Source organism: Rhinopithecus roxellana, chromosome 6 (assembly GCF_007565055.1).
Source record: "Rhinopithecus roxellana isolate Shanxi Qingling chromosome 6, ASM756505v1, whole genome shotgun sequence".
Classification (NCBI taxonomy): domain Eukaryota; kingdom Metazoa; phylum Chordata; class Mammalia; order Primates; family Cercopithecidae; genus Rhinopithecus; species Rhinopithecus roxellana.
In genome coordinates, this window is record NC_044554.1 from 107,647,544 (window position 1) to 107,658,066 (window position 10,523).

The 10,523-nt window shown below is 47.0% G+C and overlaps 1 non-coding gene across 1 annotated transcript; it reads left to right on the plus strand.

The window, feature by feature from the left end:
• The first annotated feature begins 731 nt into the window (after window positions 1-731).
• TRNAC-GCA lies at window positions 732-803 on the plus strand. Its single transcript has one exon. It is a non-coding gene; the product is annotated as a tRNA-Cys (tRNA).
• The last annotated feature ends 9,720 nt before the right edge of the window (window positions 804-10,523 follow it).

Genomic DNA, 10,523 nt, shown 5'->3' on the forward strand with positions numbered 1-10,523 from the left:
ATATGTATTATTTTCCAATCTTCTCTCCTTCCACCATCCACCCTCAGGTAGGTGCCAGTGTGTGGTGTTCCCCTCTCTGTGTCCGTGTGTTGTCATCATTTATTTCCCACTTGTGAGAACATGCAGTATTTGATTTTCTGTTCTTGTGTTAGTTGCTAAGGCTAGCGCCCTGCAGGTCCATCCATGTTGCTCCAAAGGAAATGATCTCATTCTTTTTTATGGCTACATAGTATTCCATGAATATGTGCCACATTTTTAAAAAACTAAGTATTATTTTTTGAGTATTTTTTTTTTTTTTTTTTTTTTTTTTTTTTACAAAAGCAATTTGCTTTTTACTTGACAAATTATCATGAACAGTATTCTATGTCAAACACAAGTCTCCAGACACAGGCTCTGGTCTCCTTTCAGTGCCGGGGAGGGTGGTGTCACCTAGTTACAGTTCTGTCCCCAGCCTAGCACACCTCACATGATGCTCAACAATTGCTACTGTCTAAGAGAATTATCTGGATGACTTGAAGGGTCTCTCCATTTACAAAGGTCAACAAGGCCTCCAGGGTGTTCTTAGCCAGGTACACACAGAAGTGATGGAGAAAGAAGTATCAGTGATAGGAGTGAGCCCAGAATTCAGAGAAACAGAACTGGCTTAGACATCCAATCCAGCAGTGCTGAGTCTTGCTCTTGCTGTGCTGACACATCAAAAGGGTGTTAATTACACTATCTGCCTACAACCAGGGGGTATAGCTCAGGGGTAGAGCATTTGACTGCAGATCAAGAGGTCCCTGGTTCAAATCCAGGTGCCCCCTACACCGGTGTACTTTTAATCACCAAAGTGGGTCCTAGGTCATAAGCTCCTCCCAACCCACCCTGGGCAAAAAATGACACAGCCTATCTAATCTCTGACCCACAGCATCTCTGAAGTGCAGACTCAATAACCCTCAGGTGATCTTATGGGCTTTAAAGTTTGTAGGGCACACCTGTCTCCTGCAGCCCGCTGGGTACCACTCCAGCACTTTTGCAGAGTTCTCCAGAATCTCCCCAGGCACATCCATGTGATCCGCAAGAGAGGGCTGGGCCATGTCTCTAAGTCCTGCTGTATTCTCCACAGCACCCAGCTTCCACTGTGGCACAGGAGTACCTGAACCAGCCACAGTCTCATGCCTACCTCCAATGGGCATGAGAAATCTAATGAGCTTAGATTTTTGAGCTTAGAGTGCTGCACCCTGGACTTTGGCTCTGTGCCCTCAGGTTCTGGATTTCCAATCTGGGGCTGCTGCAGACTCACACCCTGGCCTACCCAGACCAAGGACTGGGGGAGAGCAGGATTCTGGGAGGTTCTGTGAGACTATGGGCAGGGAGCGAGATGATGGAGGAAGTCAGCTGGGACTTCCCAGAGGACTGACCTGATCCCATCAGCCTCTTCTCTCTCCTTCATGCAGACAGATACAGATCATGGGCTCCAGCAAGGAAAAGTAGGCTGGAGTCAGATTCCAAAATCGGTAAATAAAAATAAGAATAGGTAAATGGTACCCTGATTGGAAACTTTTGGTCTGTCCTTTAAGGCTCATCTCATTATTATGTGATGAAAACCTTGCAGTCTGTAGTCTTTTGGGTGAGAGGAGCACACCATGGGTAGTAACTGTGGTCTCTCAAGCCCCCTCTGATGGTGGTGGTAGCTGAACAAAGCAAGATGCAGGATGTGGTCCTTTCTGGAATATTCTAAATGTTCCCAAAAATACCAAACCTCCAGGAGCTTCACAGATGCAGCAGAGCCACCAATAGTCCCAAAATTATGTGGATATTTCCCACTCCTTAATGCAGTTTCCAGGCAAATGGCTGAAGGGCCTATTAGGGGAAATCTGGCAGGAAGATTCACAGTCCATGACTGGGTATTGTGGTAGAGTTCTTTTCTCAAGCTTGGCTTTCTTGTCATCAGGGGAGGCAGGTTCTTTGAGCAGATTCAGACCGGGGGAATGGGTCAGAGGCCAGGAACCTCCATTGTGCCCGTTATGGTGGTAGCTCAGACCTACACATCCAGGGGACCACGATGGCTCCCCATTCTCAGGCCTAAAATCCTCACCACTGATGAGTCACAGCCAAGACCTGTGTGGCACAGACCATGGAATAACATTTCGCGGTAAAGTATCACAGTGCTTGGCCTCTGATACCCTAGGATCCTCCTAGCCCCACTGAAATCAGGGGCTCCCTTTCCGCTATCATCCCTCCCACCAGCATTTCTGTCTACAGAGAACAGCTACCATAATTCTTTTTACGAATGTAGACGCTCCACACACCTATGTATTTTTCAAGCCAGGGCAAGTCATGTATGATAAATCCACTCCAGCTTACCTACCCCCTGAAGCCTATGGATTCTTTCTACATTACAGCAAGAAATTCCTAGTATCTCAAATGCATTTACAATTGGCCTCCTGTGGCCGGGCGCAGTGGTGCACGCCTGTAATCCCAGCACTTTGGGAGGCCGAGGCGGGCAGATCACGAGGTCAGAAGATCGAGACTATCCCAGCTAATGTGGTGAAACTCCGTCTCTACTAAAAATACAAAAAATTAGCTGGGTGTGGTGGCGGGTGCCTATAGTCCCAGCTACTCAGGAGGCTGAGGCAGAAGAATGGTGGGAACCTGGGAGGCGGAGCTTCAGTCCACGTGGAATGGATCATACAGGGTGACACATGAGCTATTTGCTTTGTTTAAACTGGTAGGACCAGTCATCCTGCCCAGAGGTCACTTATAATCTGGGAACTACAAATTGGTCCTGATGGGACTGCAGGCAAAACTTACTCAACTTTTCTACAGACTGATATGGGCTTCTGGATTTCTATCCCCTCAAACTGCGTAGATTTTCATTACCTTCAAGTTTAATGAGGCCAGATTCCCAATCCACATTCCTTTCATATTTCTGTAATCATTTATTATACATCCCTGGTACCAGCAAGGGCACTATGATTTCTAAAGAAGATGTCATATAAGGTGAGTGGAGACACAGAGGGCAATTGCTGACAGGATGACGAGGAGTTCACGCACTTCAGAGAAGCCTGCAGAGCCAGGCTCATCAAATAGGCAGGACCTCAGCCCACCCTGGCTAGGGAGCCGCCACTGCTACCACAACAGACACTGGCTGCAGCCTCTGGCCCTACTGCCATTGCCAGAGCTCTGCCATCTCCAGAATGAATTCCAAATTCACCCTGCCTCTATGTAGGATTTAATCTACATTCATGGTCTTGTTTAGGGGAATATAATTGGCCAAACTGAAGCCATTCCCAATTGTGATGGTTAATTTTATGTGTCAGCAGGGCACAGTGGCTCATGCCTGTAATTCCAGCAGTTTGGTAGGCTGAGGCATGCAGATCGCTGAAGCCCAGAAGTTTGAGACCAGCCTGGGCAACATGGCAGAAATCCCATCTCTACAAAAAATACAAAAATTAGCTGGGCGTGGTGGTGCGCACCTGTCCCAGCTACTCCGGAGGTTGTGGTGGGAGGATCTCTTGAGCCCAGTAGACGAAGGCTGTGGTGAGTGGAGATAGTGCCACTGCACTCCAGCTTGGGTGGTAGAGGGAGGCTCTGTCTGCCTCAACAAATTTTCTTCTTTAAATGTGTCAACTTGGCTAGGCCATGGTGGCCCGATATTTGTCCATACCAATCTGGATGTTGCTGTAAAAGTATTTTTTAGATATGATTAACATTCAATCTACAGACTTTGAGTAAAGCAGATTACCCTCCAAAATGTGGGTGGGCATCATCCAATCAGATGAAAACCTAATGAGGAAAGGTCTGCTGTCCCCCAAGAAAGGAATTTTGTCTCCATGCTGTCTTCAGGCTGGAGCTGCAACCTCAACTCTTCCCTCCTTCTCCAGATTGCTGCCATGCCCTGAAGACATGACACTTGCCAGCCCCCACAATGGCATGATCCAGTTTCTTAAAATCTATGTGCACACACATGTGTGCACGTGCACACACAAACACAAGCCCCTATTGGTTCTGTTTTCTCTGAGGAACCCTGATTCACACACCAACATTCAGGGAGAGGACATATTTGACCTCGTACTTCCCTTAATCAGAGACAGAATCCTGTCTTCCACCAAGACTTACACAATTGTGAATTCCTCAAATGAAGAGGGTTGAGATGTGTAAGAAAAAAAGAGTTCTCCCCACACCTGTGGACAATGACTTAGCCATCAAGAAATTGGGTTTCTCTAGAGCTTCCGGTGTCAGGGGAGGCTTTCTAGTGAAGACCTGACCTGCACCCTCTCTCTCCTGCTTTTCAGAATGAATCCATGTGTTGAAGAAAGGCTAGGAATAGAACATCCTATCATGTTCAGTGACTGAAAACAGGGAGGGGGCACCTGGATTTGAACCAGGTACCTCTTGATCTGCAGTCAAATGCTCTACCCCTGAACTAAACTCCACTGCTTGGTAGATACTCCTCCTTACATATGTCACCCGTGTCGCCACACCCAAGGATGCTATGGTGCGCTGTAAATTGTATTCATTCCCAGCCAGCTTATGGAAATTGGCAACTCTACCACAACTGACTAGAGACTGCTCTTCTGGTCATGAGTTCACCCCTCCATTTCCCAGAGACCCTTCACTGGTCTAATGGTACTTTTCTACCCTGAAGCCACAACCTGAACTCCTTCAACTGTCTCCTCCCATTCCCTTACTCAGTACCTGATGGGCATAAGGGATGGGGGTTGGGGGAGAGGCAGGGGTAAGAATCAAGGCTGTATTAGTCAGGTATTTCCACAACAATGTGTCACAACAAATCATCCCAGAATTCGGCCGTATGAAACCATAAGCATGTACTCTCGTGCTCATAGGTCAGTAGCATGGATGCCAATCAGCTGATGTAGGCTGGGCTTGACCTGGTGTCTGCTTCAAGCTGTGGCTCCATCTGTGCTTGGTTTCTGTCTGAGCTGGGCTCAAGTCTGCCCATGTGTGTTCCTTCTACAATCCCAGCTGGAGGAGTAGCAGCTAGCAAGGGGACATTCTTCTTGTGACAGCAGAAATGCAAAGGGGGAGGCCCAACTATGCAAGCAGCTTTCAAGCCTCTGTTTGCATCACATGTGCTAACATCTCACTGATCAAAGCAAGTCAGCCCTAACTCAAGAGCAGGGAAGCAGGTTCCACCTCTAGTGGGAAGATCTGCAAAGTCTCATGGTGAAGGTCACAGATGCAAAAATAAGGGAAGATCCAGGGCCACTTCCAAGTGGTTCACTTGTGCCTTGTAACCCCCGAACCCCCAAGGCAGGTTGTTTCCTGCCTGCTTTGAAACGGAGGGATTGATTTGATCAGACCCACCTGCCCTGCTTGCTTTTTGTTCCTTGCTTCTTGTTATTATTTTCCTTTTTCCATGAAGCTGAAGGCCACTGTACCTGAAAGCCTCAATGCTGAATGCAGAAACTTAACTTTCACAGGAGGCTGTATAGATAACGTTCATAGGTCACATGGTGATGGTCACTTCAGTTGCTTTTCAGGCACTTGGGCCAGCTCCTGTCCAGCTAAAACTGGTTGAGACAACTGACTCTTCAGCTGGGTCTGTGCAAGTGCCTGAGGTGGCCTTTTGACATCAGAGGCCCAAAAACCTCACCCTCAAATCATGCTAATGCCACCATTTTCTGCGCATATGTCCTGTGAAATGTCATGAGCCTAGGTGTGATGGTATGTACCTGGAGTCCCAGCTAGAGAGCAGGCTAAGGTGGGATGGCTTGAGACTGTAGTGAGCTATGATCATGTCACTGCACTTCAGCCTGCATGACAGAGCAACACCTTGTCTCAAAAGAAGAAAAAAACAGGAGAGAAGAGAAGGAAGAAGGGAAGGAGGGAGGGAGTGAAGGAAGGGAAAGACAGAGCAATAGAGAAATGACTTTGGTCTTTGATGTTGGTGACCTTCGGATGGGGTTTTTGCGTGGTCCTCCTTTTTGTTTATGTTGATGCTATTGCTTTCGGTTTGTTAGTTTTCCTTCTAACAGGCCCCTCTTCAGCAGGTCTGCTAAGAGTTTGCTGGTGGTCCACTCCAGATGCTGTTTTCCTGGTTATCACCAGCAGAGGCTGCAGAACAGCAAAGACTGCTGACTGCTCCTTCCTCTGGAATCTTCATCCCAGAGGAGCACATGCCAGATGCCAGCCGGAGCTCTCCTGTATGAGGTGTCTGTCGATCCCTGGTGGGAGGTGTCTCCCCATCAGGAGGCACGGGGTTCAGGGACCCACTTGAGGAGGCAGTCTGTCCCTTAGCAGAGCTCGAGCACTGTGCTGGGAGATCCACTGCTCTCTTCAGAGCCGGCAGGCAAAAAAGTTTAAGTCTGTTGAAGCTGTACCCACAGCCACCCCTTTCCCCAGGTGCTCTGTCCCAGGGAGATGGGAGTTTTACCTACAAGGCCCTGAATGAGGCTACTGCCTTTCTTTCAGAGATACTCTGCCCAGAGGAGGAATCTAGAAAGGCAGTCTGGCTGCGGAGGCTTTGTGGCGCTGTGGTGGGCTCCAACCAGTCGAAACGTCCCATAAATTATAAAAATATATGTAACATTAAAAACAGTCATGCACTGGGAATGGAAGTATAGTTCAGGGTAGAGCTTTCCACACTGGCAGAGGAGTTTTCTGGCCAAAACCTGGAGGAGCTGTGTGGTCCTCAAGCTATGCTGTCTCCATGATGCTTCCCAGGACTACTCTCTGATCCATGTCAGAGGTGGGGAACTTCTCCAACTGTTTCATGAACTGGATTTAATGCAAAGATCCCAGACTGAGAGATATCTTTATGTGTCAGTATTGCATGTGTCTGAATTTGTGTCTCCAAACTGCTATTTTGTAAACAAGAAGAAATCAGACATGTAGACCTAAAGGCTGTTCCAGCAGTAAATGGGAACACTCCTCCCAGCTGCTCCCGTCACCACAGACTGAGGGAAAGCGGGGAGATGTGCAGGTATGTGAGCAGGGGCTAGGGTTTGGGAATCGGGGATGGACTTTTCTGGGGTGAGTTTGTGGTAAAATCAGTTGCTGGTCTTACTCTCTAAAAGCAAGCAGGAACTTTCAATGTGCTGTAGGACTGCTGGGTGTGATTACCACCATGAAAGGTGCTTATTAAACACTCATGACAAGTAGGGGGTATAGCTCAGGGGTAGAGCATTTGACTGCAGATCAAGAGGTCCCCAGTTCAAATCTGGGTGCCCCCTACTGCACTTTTTCTATTCATACAAGCTGTTATGTTCTTCACAGAAGCTGTTGGTCATATTCCAGTTTCTTTTCATCCATTCCACCTATGATTTTCCCTGGAACCGGAAGCTACAGCTCAGGCCTACCCAGCTGCACCCTGCCTGGATAACTTCTCATCTCTTCCAGCATCAGTTCCATGGGTATCCCTCATATTCTTGGTATCCAGCTCCTGCTCCCCCATACATGTAATTTCTCCAGCTGTCATGCAGAATGCATCTGGGTTTTTCCAGGGCAGACCAGAGAGTAGTACCACAGCAGGTTTCCCAGAAACAGACAGGGAATGGTATCCCAAGTTATCACCCTCCTGGCTCCTTCCCACAGCAGCAGTTTGTGCACTGGAGTGGTGGCCAGACCTGGGGAGACACATCACAGCACGCAGCGTTTCCATATAGGGCAGATATTTCCCCCTGGAGAATTGGTTTCTCCCACGCCAGAGCTCACTCACACCCTTGCTTCAACCTTGTAGGCCAAAAGCCTGGCTCAGCTACTCTAACAAGGGAGATAGAGGTTCTGCAGTGCTGCCCCTGCAGACCCAACTCCTGTAGCTCTGCGGCTGCAGTTGAATTTCAGCCCACTCTGTGACTGTGGCCCAAGGCTTGGAGGTAGGGGATTAGACTCAAGAGTCTGTTCGTATGAGATGATTTGGAATTCCAACTTTGTTCTGTGGGCCACAGGGAGTCCTGTGTGCTGCAATGAAGAACCAGGTCAAGTCCTTTGTCTAAGCAGGTCATTTAGGAGACATAACACATACTGGTTTGGGGGTTTGCCAAAAGACAAGGACAGGAACTGGTGTTACTTTTTGAACGCTTACTATGCACTACTATGTGCTAATATCATGCTAGGCAGTTTATCATCAGTTATATTTGTCCACTCTGTCTTCACTGCCGGAAAAAGGGAGCTAGGCTGGGAGCTTGGGTCAGAGTCTGTGGACTGTTTTGGAGACCAGTGGCCAGCTCTTGGGTTAACCCCAAAAAACAATGGGAAATGACTGGGGGTTCTGCAGGCAGCTTCCATCCTTTTCTCCTGTTCATGGCTCCACCCAGGGACAGGCCTGGTGAGCTGCAGAGCTGAGGGAAGGTGTCTAGCTGTGAATCAGATCTGGCAGCTTCCAGAAAGTCAGTCCTGGAGCGAAGCCATCATTTAATTTCACAAAGCTGAGTGCTCCCATACTGATAAAATATATTAACTAGTTAACCTCAGTGTGCCATGGGGGCATAGCTCAGGGCTACAGCTTTTGACTGTAGAGCAAGGGGTCCCTGATTCAGATCCAGGTTCTCATTCTTTTCTTTATGTTCAATTTTGGTAGCTAACTTTATCCACATACATCTTAGATTGGCATGGGCCACACAGAGCATGGGGTCACCTTCTCAGCCTCATTCTCCACATTGCCCCCAAACCCCAACTCCTCCACCATCCCTCCATTCTTCTGCTCTCTCAAAGCCATCTCCTTTCACCACTCTCTCCTCTCACCATTCATGTCTTCTCTGATATACGGGACTCCACAAACAGTGGACACTTTCAGAACCAGGCTAATAATCCTATTTTCCTCACCTCCCTCTCCTTCTGTCCTCAGGAATGTCAGACACCATGGCAATGTGCTTCCAATGCTAAGGCCTCCCGAGATTTCCATTCTGCTGCCTCTACAAATGTTCACAAACTCCACTCACTGTGGCTCTCAAGGAGTGTGGTGAGGCAGAGTCAGCGTTTTCCACCCGTGTCTTTTACCTTGCTTCTTGAGGCAGGAGAATCGCTTGAACCCGGGAGGTGGAGGTTGCAGTAAGCCAAGATCTTGCCATTGCACTCCAGCCAGGACAACAAGAGCAAAACTCCGTCCCCGACGCAAAAACAACCAACAAACAAAAAAAACCTTTCTCTTACTACAACTTCCTCAAACATAGTTTACTATGACATCCGTATTCCCATTGCCAATGCTCATTCCCTAAAGAAGTTACATTGCTTTTCAGAGAGCTTCTCTCTGCCTGTGATTTAGATTGACACCACCTTTTATTGGTTTCTTTGCTTTCTCTGTCTGACTTCCCACTCCCCACTGGTGTTTCCTGAACTTATCTTCCAAATTAACTACTTGTTCTTACATTTTAGTTTCAGAGTCTCTTTCTAAGAAATCTAAACCAAGACAACAGATTAAAGGAGAAAAATCACGTCATTCAAGTAGATGAAGAAAAACATCCAATCAAATCCAACACACCTTCATGATTTTAAAAAAATTCTTGGCAAGCGAGGACAAATATTCTACCTTCTTAATATGCTACTAGCTGCCTACCTAACATATAAAAAGAAAGATTATTAAACGGTGGGGTGATGAAAGCTTTGAATTGAAAACTGAAAGACAAAAATATTCTTAAATAAAAGGGAAATGGAAACTGAATTGAGGAGCAAAAGACTCTAAAAAAATCACCAAATATGTTTTTTAAATGAATCAACTAAGACACTCCAGAAATGAAAAAAAGTATCAACATCTTCCTTTTTATTTACTTTAACCTGAAATATAACTTACATAAGGTACAGAAATCTTTAACGTACAGCTCAATTAATTTGTACACATACACACAAATGTACCCACCTCCTAAATCAAGATATAGAAGATTGAAAGGAATGTTGCTATGAACAAGAATCTTGCACGTACATAGACACTCTTTAATCTCTGTATCTAGGAATACAATTGTCGAGGAAGTGGGTGTTTCTATTTTTGGCTTTAGCCAATAAGGTCAGACGGTTTTCTAAAGTGGATAGAGCAAATGACACTACCACCACTAGCAGGGGATGAGAGTCACTATGGCTCTACATACCATCACTGAGTAACATCAGTCTCTTTCATTTAAACCATCCTAGCACCAATTCTAGCGATAGTTCACTGTGGTTTAACTCGCACCTTTCTTTCCTTTTTGTTTTGAGATGGAGTTTTGCTCTTGTTGCCCAGGCTGGAGTGCAGTGGCGCAATCTCGGCTCACCACAACCTCCGCTTCTTGGGTTCAAACAATGCTCCTACCTCAGCCTCCTGAGTGGCTGGGATTACAGGCATGCGCCACCAAGCCTAGCTAATTTTGTATTTTTAGTAGAGAGAGGGTTTCTCCATGTTGGTCAGGCTGGTCTTGAACTCCCGACCTCAGGTGATCCAGCCTCCTCGGCCTTCCAAACTGCTGGGATTACAGGCGTGAGCCACCACGCCCAGCCTAATTTGCACCTTTCTAGACTCATGAGGTTTGAGCATCTTTTCATAGGCTTATTGGTCACTTGGATGTCCTCTTCTGTGAAGTGACTGCTCAAGTCTCTTCTTCATTTTTTAT